General features: G+C 46.9%; 1 protein-coding gene across 2 annotated transcripts in view; it reads right to left on the bottom strand.

Moving 5' to 3' along the window:
* Nucleotides 1–9,880, bottom strand: part of HRH1 (histamine receptor H1) — a 127,851-nt gene that overhangs the window by 56,246 nt on the left and 61,725 nt on the right. The window contains exon 1 of one of the 2 annotated variants that reach the window (XM_011952300.1): nt 6,703–6,769. The exons of the other annotated variant lie outside the window; for it this stretch is intronic. The gene's annotated coding sequence lies outside the window, so the exon portion shown is untranslated. Of the gene's footprint in view, nt 1–6,702; nt 6,770–9,880 lie in introns of those variants that run through there. 2 annotated transcript variants of the gene reach the window in all.

Below are 9,880 nucleotides of genomic sequence, written 5' to 3'. Positions count from 1 at the left end.
GAGCTTGCAGTGAGCTGAGATCCGGCCACTGCACTTCAGCCTGGGCGACAGAGCGAGACTCCATCTCAAACAAACAAACAAACAAACAAAAACAAAACAAAACAAAACACCTTGGCTAGGGGATGGAGGAGGGTGGGGGCTGGGAGGTCAATACCACATAGGGTCAGGATGCTAAAAGCTGAAAGAAGTCTTAGAAATTATCTAGTTAAAGTGGTTCCCAAACAAAGGTTCCTTTTATTTTTATTTATTTATTTATTTTTTGAGACAGAGTCTAGCTCTGTCACCCAGGCTGCAGTGCAGTGGTGTGATCCCGGCTCACTGCAACCTCTGCCTCTTGGGTTCAAGTGATTCTCCTGCCTCAGCCTCCAGAGCAGCTGGGATTACAAGGCGCTCACCACCAAGCCGAGCTAATTTTTGTATTTTTCGGAGAGAAGGGGTTTTGTCATGTTGGCCAGGCTGGTCTCGAACTCCTGACCTCAGATGATCTGCTCCCCTTTGGCCTCCCAAAGTGTTGGGATTACAGGCGTGAGCTACAGCGGCCAGCCTCAAAGGTTCCTTTTAATCTTTCCTTTTATTAGAAATTAGAAATAATTTTATCTACTGCAAAACTCAACTGCATGTATTAAGGAAGAATCCACTTTCCCCACCTCTGAATTACTCCAAAACCTCCAGCTCTTCAGTCCTGGTGCCTGTCCCTGGTGAGGGGGAGTACACCGAGATGGCCAGCCCAGGCAATTCGGCAAAACAGGAGGCTCCGCAACACTGCCCCAGGCCTGGGCGGCAGACAAACGATTTCCTTTAACTTCTCGGAAATGTTAACAATAGCCTGGACTTCACCGAGAGGGGCAAGGTCCCTGCTTTTATTTTTCTGAGCTGGACATACTTCCTGTGAGCCGCTCAGCAGGCACATGACAAGGCCTAGACAGGCGAGCTTTCTTCCTGGGCAGGTCTCCCTCAAGGGTGTGGCAACCGCCCTGGCGACACCTGGAATTTTCAGACAGCCCTCCTCCAACTAGTCTGAAGATATGCTGGGTTTTCAGCAGAGGTTCCCCCCACTCTGATCCCGACTGTTAGGCACACACCCCAAAGCATCCAGGACACAGTGACTTCATCCTAGCTCCTCTCCCTCATGCCTTTCTCTGCCCCTCCCACCACCCTCTACCGTCCCCCCAGTCTAGTCCCTCTGCTTAGGTCTGGCCGCACAGTTACCCACCATCCCATAATACCAGTGCCCTTTCACATTTTGGGGCTTGTGCACTTATAGCCCTTTGCCTGTAAAAGGGCTTCCTCCGTCTGAGCACCTGGCGAACTTCAGTACAAGCAGTGCAAGTCAGATCCTTCTCCTGCACATCCGGGCCTTGCCTCTGTCAGCCCCTCTCCGGCCTAGGGCAACTGGTTTATGTGCACTCTGCTTCCCCTTCTAGACCGAGGGGATCCTCTGAGAAAGATGGCATGTTTCCTCTGTTTGAGTTCCAGCTTGGACAGGGCCAGTAAGCAGCAGCGGGCCTCTGGATGCCTTTCTCTAGCGAATCAACTGATAGATCCCCTAAAACTGCACACAGCATTTTGAGGGCAGGAGCATCTTTCTGAGGAGAGGCCCTCAAAGGGATCTATTCCCCCTTAAAAAACAAAGAATTCTACTCTAGACCCTCAGCATCTCAGTGGAAGGGGATATGTCTAATCCCTCCATTTCACAGCCCTGCACATCGTAGGCCATTACTATAAAATGATATTAAGTCTTGGAGTTTTTTTGAGCTGGTGATCTAGTCCAGCCTTCTCATTTTACAGATGAAGGAGCTGAGCCCCAGAGCAGGGAAATGCCGTACTTATTTGTAAGCCAAATGGAATGATCAGGGAAACGCCTTTCTGCTTAGGGGGTAGGTAATGGTAATATATTAATATTAATTTCCTCACCCTTCCATGTATTCCCTAATCATTTTTCGAGTGCCTACTCTGTGCGAGGTATAAGTGTGGGGATGCAGAAATGAACAGCACATAGTTCCTGCCTTGGAGAGCTCACAAGCTGCAGGAAGAGATGAATGCCTGGATCGTGGAAATGCTAGACAGAGGAGGGAGGAATGATTTCCTGGCCTGGCCTCTAGGAAGCTTTGTGGAGAAGTGGCATCCAAGCTGTGCACAAAGGATGTTCCAGGCTCTTCAATGGCAGAGCTGAGCCCATGTCCCTGCTCTATTCTTCAAACAGTCACAGACCATATGGTCTCTCTATGGCATAGAGTAGTCATTAGGATGATCTAGACTAAGAGTAATAGAAAACCCCAACTCCACTTGGCTTATGTAATAAGGAAATGTATACTCCCTCTAATGAGAAGTCCCAAGTTAGGGCAGCTCCAGGGCTGAGTTAGCCTCACACCTTAAAGACATCATCAGGGACTCCTATCCTTTCCATCTTTGGTTCTGCCGATCTCTGCATCTGTCAGTCGTGTCCTCAAACCAGATCACCTCCTGGTTGCAAGATGGCTGCCACAGTCCCAGAGGTCACACCCAGACACGACAACATCCAAGGATCCTTCTCTACATCTCTTTCTTAAGATCAAGGAGAACTTTTCTAGAGGCACCTGGACCCCAGCCTCACCAACCTCCCACATGTGTCATGTCCACTACTGAAAAAATCACCAGCAACAGGAATAGGTTTCCCATGATGGGCTGAGCTGAGAATGGGGTCACCTTCTCTGAAGGGTAGTTATCTGAACAAGACGAGGCTTCTATTAACCAGGAGGTAGGGGGATGGCTGCCAACTGTGACTATCCTATGAACCAACCCAAATGACCATTTCTCAGGTTCCTCATCTGGGGAGCACCTGAAATGGAGCCAGCAACGTGGTCAACTGTACATCTTTCCAGCAAAGCACGCTCTTAGATCCATCAACAGCAAGTGACAAATATGCCTGGGTCCCTACTGTGTGCTGGGCTCTGTGCCAGGTGCTGGGAGGACTGTGAGGGGCCAGACACAGTCCTCTGCCTAGGAGAGGAACAGATAGGCAGACAGGCAATTACAACATGCAGGACAGGTGCTACAGCAGGGAAATGGGGACTGTGAGAGCACTGGGGAGGCAGCTCACTGTCCAGGACGGGAAGGATGTGCACAGGAAAGGCTTCCTGGAGGAGGCATTGTCAAAATCAGGGCCGGAGGGGAGAGTGGGCATTAGCCAGGCAAGGGGATAGTGGGGCACTGCAGGCAGAGGGAACAGCATGCGAAAAGGCCCTGAGGTGACGGCGAGTGAGGCAGCTCCTGGGACTGGCAGTGTGCTTCCTAAGTAAGCATTAGACCTCTAAGGAAACTTGCTCAAATCCTGGGGTCACCACTAATGGAAAATACAACCATACGCAAGCTGCTTAACCTCTCTATCCCCGAACTGTTTCACCTATAATATAGAGATTACACCCTTGTAATCCCAGCACTTTGAGAGGCTGAGGCAGGCAGATCACTTGAGTCCAGGAGTTCAAGACCAGCCTCTAGGAGTTCAAGACCAGCCTGGCCAACATGGTGAAACCCCTCTGCTAAAAATATAAAAATTAGTTGGATGTGGTGGAATGCACTTGTAATTCCAGTAACTTGGGAGGATGAGGTATGAGAATTGCTTGAACCTGGGAGGCAGAGTCTGCAGTGAACTGAGATAGTGTCACTGCACTCCAGCCTGACTGATGGAGTGAGACTCTGTCTCAAAAAAAAAAATATATGCGTGCGCGCGCGTGTGTGTGTGTGTATTTCTGTGTGTGTATGTGTAGACAGAGAGATAGAGAGATTACAATACACAGGGTGGTGTGGGATTCAAAAAAGGTCACGTCTATGAAGTTTTCACCAGTGTACATTCTTAGTGTACATTCTTAACTATTGTAATTATCTTATTGTTTATTATTATTATTTTTTTGAGACAGAGTTTTGCTCTGTCATCCAGACTGGAGTGCAGTGGCATGCCCTTGGCTCACTGCAAGCTCCACCTCCTGGGTTCATGCCATTCTCCTGACTCAGCCTCCTGAGTAGCTGGGACTATAGGCGCCTGCCACCATGCCTGGCTAATTTTTTGTATTTTTAGTAGAGACGGGGTTTCACCATCTTAGCCAGACTAGTCTTGATCTCCTGACCTGGTGATCTGCCCACCTTGGCCTCCCAAAGTGCTGGGATTACAGGCATGAGCCACCGTGCCCAGCGTCTTCTTATGGTTATTATGAAGATTGTCAGCTCAAACAGTCAGCTCTTTTTTTTTTCCAGATAGGGTCTCACTCTGTCACTCAGGCTGGAGTGCAGTGATGCAATCAGAGCTCACTGTAACCTCAAACTCCTGGGCTCAAGCAATCCTCCTGCCTTGGCCTCCCAAAGCACTGGGATTATGGGAGTGAACTACCGTGCCCAGTCTCTGTCAGGCATTTTGACAGGAAGTCCTTACTCTCCTTTCTCTATCTCAGAGAATGGCACTACCATTTACCTGCACCTCTAATCCAGAAACCAGGCAAAACCAGACAGTCAATGAATAGCAGCGATTATTATAATAAAAAGAGCTGCGTCTCTCAGTCATTCACTTGCTACTGTTAACTTGTCCTTTCATTAAATAAAATCCTGGCAGCAAGAAAAATGGAAATTATACAGATCAGAGGGAGAGAATGTTTAGAGCACAGGGAATTGGAATGTGGGGGGATGGGGGATGGAAGCTGGTTTGGGTATTACTTTGTGGGGAAGGGCAGACACTCAGGGGAATGAGCAGGCACCGTGGGCCTGAACTCCTCGGCGGGCAAGATGTCCCAGGACAGGACATGTGAGGATGCAAACAGCAAACTGCAGCTGTTAGGACCTCACAGCTTTGCAGACGCGGAGCCTGAAGCTTCCACTTCCCCCTTGCTAAAGATAGTGAAACGAGGTAGATGACTGAGGGTACTGGGGAGTAATGAGGGCCCAGGGAGAACCAGGCAACTGAGGCTTCAGCTAAACAGTAGAATAAATTATGCTGAAAGACAAGCAGAGTTGAGTGCAGCCTCTGCATTTCCCAGGCAGGGAATGAGATTGGAGTTGAGAGACACACCTCCAATTACCAGCTAATAAAAGGCAGAGTAGGAATTCCCAATCACAGACCTGCCAAATGTGGTCCCTCCTCAGTTCCCAAGAATTAATGCTGCAGGGTTACAAACAGTGTAGACAGCAGAGGAGCCTTCAATGAGCTGTTTTTTTCCTTCAATTAGTTTTGTGGATGTATGTCCTGACCCCAGAATGTAATCACGTGCTGTAATACTTTTAAAAGATGGTCTTTAAAAGGCATGTTTACAGTGATGACCAGTGATTACAATTGTGAAGTCATACTTTCCAGAAATGATTACTAAATTGGATTGCATTTCTTTACCTATTTTTTATTGAATTCATTGAGTGAGCACTGTACACATCCAAACTGGCACTGAGGTCATTGTCAGATTAATGTGCTTTTCCCAGACAGTACCTTTTGTTCAAAACAAAGTAATTTATAGAGCATCCTATAATATAAAGGGCTTTGTATGGCCCCTTTTCTGGGGAATAATTTTAGGGGGAGAAATATCTTTGCCTATAGATGCCAGGCACCATACTAGGTACTGAGGTTACAAAGTTGGGCAAAACATCCAGGGTGCCAGCCCTTAGGAAGCTCACAGCCTAGGAGAGAAGTCAAACACAAAGAAGCAATTATAAATTGAAAGAAATCAAGGGAAGTTACGGGAACATAAAAAAGGGTATCCTAACTCAATGCTGCTCAGATTTAATATGCTCATGAATCATGGGGGGATCTTGTTAAATTTCAGATTCCAGTTGAATAGGGCTGGGCCAGCCTGAGATTCTGCTTTTTTTTTAGACAGAGTCTCGCTCTGTCTCTCAGGCTGGAGTGCAGTGGCATGATGTTGGTTCACTGCAAGCTCTGCCTCCCGGGTTCACGCCATTCTCCTGCCTCAGCCTTCTGAGTAGCTGGGACTACAGGCGCCCACCACCATGCCTGGCTAATTTTTTTTTGTATTTTTAGTAGAGACGAGGTTTCACCATGTTAGCCAGGATGGTCCCGATCTACTGACCTCATGATCCGCCTGCCTTGGCCTCCAAAAGTGCTGGGATTATAGGTGTGAGCCACTGCATCCGGTCGAGATTCTACATTTTTAACAAGCTGCCAGGTGATCCTGATGCTACTAGTCTATGGGCCACACTTTAGTTGAACAGCTACGTTTGATTGGGGTTATAATACCCTGTGACAGCATCATACACAGTTTCCAAACGGGCAGCTTCTCAAATATTTTACGTAGGCTGAAGGGCTCTGAGAGATGATTCAATAAAGGGCGCAAACATTAGCTTCACCATCAGTATAGGACAACTCCCATGTACTAGGCGAATAACCAGGCATGTCCCTATCCTAATGGAGTGAGCAGTTGAAGAGGGATAGATGAGTAAACATCAAGGAGACTCGCTTGAACCTGGGAGGCAGAGGTTGCAGTGAGCAGAGATCACGCCACTACACTCCAGTCTGGGCAACAGAGCGAGACTCCATCTCAAAAAAAATTTGGGAGGCCAAGGTGGGTGGATCATCTGAGGTCAGGAGTTTAGACCAGCCTGGCCAACATGGTGAAACCCCATCTCTACTAAAAATACAAAAAAATTAGCCAGGCATGGTGGCGCGTGCCTGTAATCCCAGCTACTTGGGAGGCTGAGGCAGGAGAATGGCATAAACCCGGGAGGTGGAACTTGCAGTGAGCCGAGATCACGCCACTGCACTCCAGCCTGGGCGACAGAGCGAGACTCCGTCTCAAAAAAAAAAAGAAAATGTACATCATTCATGTGCCATGCACTTGCTGAGTGCTTCCCATGCATAATTGCATTTCATCCTCATGGCAGCCTTTCTCAGTTGATGTTGTTATCCCATTTCAGAGAGGAGTAAACTGAGGCCCAGAGAAGTTAAGAAACTTGCCCAAGGACATACAGCTAGTGAGTGGTGGAGCTGGGATTTGAACCCAGGCAGTCTGGTTCCAGATAACTGCTTCAGGCCCTCCTGCCCATATCAAGGGACCAGGGCAGGGCAGAACCTACAGTTGGGACTCCAGGGGTCCGGAGCTGGATGATCTCCACACAGGGGATCACGTGACACAAGCAGTTTCCGTACAATACGTTCTATTTAGGGTGGGTTGTCCTTCTCCAGAAGGAAGAATTTCTCCCTGGAGACTAGCCAGATGCAGCCTGGTGGGTGGCAGTGCATACATTCCCATCTCCTCAGACCTACCTAACAAGAACAGCCGCGCTGATGAGAGTCCTGTGTCACTGGCAAAATTGCTTCCAAATTGCCTTCTTCATTAACTGTGCAAATCTGCATCTTAATTAGGCTTAATGGAATACAATTACCAGACCCCATGTTTCTCTCTCTGATTTCAAGCAAGGATGCCACAGAGACAGGCCAGAAGCCAAAAATGTGGGACTGGAGGGAGCCTGGTTGGGCTCTCCCTGCAGGAAACCTCGCATCTGGGAAAGGAGGGGCCAGGCGCTACCCACTGGGGACTGCACCTGGTGCTTCCAGGCTCCTGAGCTGGGGAGACCATGGGATTCGGAATCGAGCTTTGGGAAGCCTGCCTCTGCCTCTGACCAGTGGAGGACTGTCCCTCTCTGAGCCTCTGTTTTCTCATTTGTAAAATGGTGAATGGTGATAACATTTCCTATGGGGTAGCTACAGGGATCAAAGGTGATCGCATGTGTGTTAGCACCTGGTATAGCACCTGACACATAGTTTGTTCTCTTTCTCCATGCCCTCCCTTTTTGAGGCCCACGAGGTTGTGCAGAGCTAATTCCGGCCTTCCCCTCTGGTGATTCAGTGTGCATCAGCTTATTTCATCCTCCCTTCCATGCTCTGGTCGTACACAGTTCTGAGTCCTGGAAGGCTCTAAGCTCCTTCTTGTCTTGTGGGCTTTGCAAGTGCTATTCCCTCTGCTTGGAACACCTGGCCTCTGGTTAGTATCTACTCATCCTTCCAATCTCAGCTCAAATAGTACCTTCTCCAGGAAGCCTTCCCTAGCCCCAGAATAAACTATCCTAACATCATTTATCTATGGGATTATTTAATATGTGTCCCTGTCTCTCCCACAGACAGTAAGCTCCATGAGTGCAGGGAACACTGCTATTGTGTTCTCTGTTGCATCTCCAGCTCCTGGTTCAGGGCTTATCACATAGTAGGTCCTCCATTCATGTCTGTTTAATGGATGGCTATGAACATCCCACTGAGCCTCAGTGAATGTCAAGCGGGAGCCATAATCTCATCCTTATGGTGCTGTGAAATCATTAAATGATTTTTGGCACACAGTAGGTGTTTGATGAATGAGATACCTATTCTCCCATTCCTTTCCATTAAGGAAAAGTTAGAAGCAGGCATATAGGTAGCTTAAAGGACAGCATGTTCATGGATAGGAAACCCCAATATTGTCTAGATGTCAGTTTTTACCAACTTGATTTATAGATTTAATGCAACCCCAATCAAAATTCCAGCAAGTTATTTTGTGGATATAAGCAAACTGATTCTAAAGTTTATATGGAGAGCAAAAGACTCAGAATAACCAACACAATATTGAGGGAGAAGAGCAAAGTTGGCAGACTGACACTTCCTAACTTTAAGACTTACTATAAAGCTATAATAACTAAAATGGTATGGTATTGGTGAAAGAATAAATAGAGCAATGGAACGGAATCCAGAATCTAGAGATAAATCTACACAAATATAGTCAAGTTGTTTTTGACAAAGGGGCAAAGTCAATACAATGGAGAAAAATTCTTTTCAGCAAATGGTGCTGGAACAACTGGACATCCACACACAAAAAAGTAAATCTAGACACAGAACTTACACCCTTCAGACAAAGTAACTCAAAATGGACCATAAGCCTAAGCATAAAACCAAAACTATAAAACTCCTAGAAGATAACACAAGAAAAAGCCTAGATGACATTGGGTTGGCAATGACTTTTTAGATACAATACCAAAGGCATGCTCCTTGAAAGAAATAATTAATTGAGAAGCCGGAATGCAAAATGGTATAGTCATTTTGGAAGACAGTTTGGCCTTTCTCACAAAACTAAATATACTCTTACAATTCCATCCAGCAACTGTACTCCTTGGTGTTTCCCCAAGAGCTGAAAACTTGTGTCTACACAAAAATCTGCACATGGGTGTTTAAAGCAGCTTTATTTATAATTGCCAAAGCTTGGAGGCAACTAAGATGTCCTTCGGTAAATGAATGAGTAAATTATGATTCATCCAGATGATGGGATATTATTCAATGTTAAAAATAAATAAGCTATCAAGCCATGGGAAGAGATGGAGGAAACTGAAATGCATACTATTAAGTGAAAGAAGCCCATCTGAAAACGCTACACACTACATGGTTCCAACTGTATGGTGTCCTGGAAAAGGCAAAACTTCGGAAACAGTAAAAAGATCAATGGTTAGCAGGGTTTGGGCAGGGGAAGGGATGAATAGGCAGATCACAGATGATTTTTAGGGGAGTAAAAAATGCACGATATTAGAATGGTGGATACATATTATCCATTTGTCCAAACCCACAGAAAGTGCAACATCAAGAGCCAGCCCTCATGGAAACTGTGACTCTGGGTGACAATGATGCTCATGTAGACTCATCCATGGTAACAAATGCACCACTCTGTGGGGATGTCGACAGTGCAGGGGACTGTGCATATGTGAGGACAGAGGGTACATGTAAATCTCTATACCTTCAGCACAATTTTGCTGTGAACCTAAGACTGCTTGAAGAAAAAGAAAGTCTTTGTAAAACAAAACAGCCTGTAATCCCAGCACTTTGGGAGGCCGAGACGGGCGGATCACGAGGTCAGGAGATCGAGACCATCCTGGCTAACACGGTGAAACCCCGTCT

Source organism: Colobus angolensis, unplaced genomic scaffold, assembly GCF_000951035.1.
Source record: "Colobus angolensis palliatus isolate OR3802 unplaced genomic scaffold, Cang.pa_1.0 Scaffold34, whole genome shotgun sequence".
Classification (NCBI taxonomy): Eukaryota; Metazoa; Chordata; class Mammalia; order Primates; family Cercopithecidae; genus Colobus; species Colobus angolensis.
Note: the sequence above shows the minus strand (reverse complement) of the source record. Positions and strands in the feature narration are given on the sequence as shown.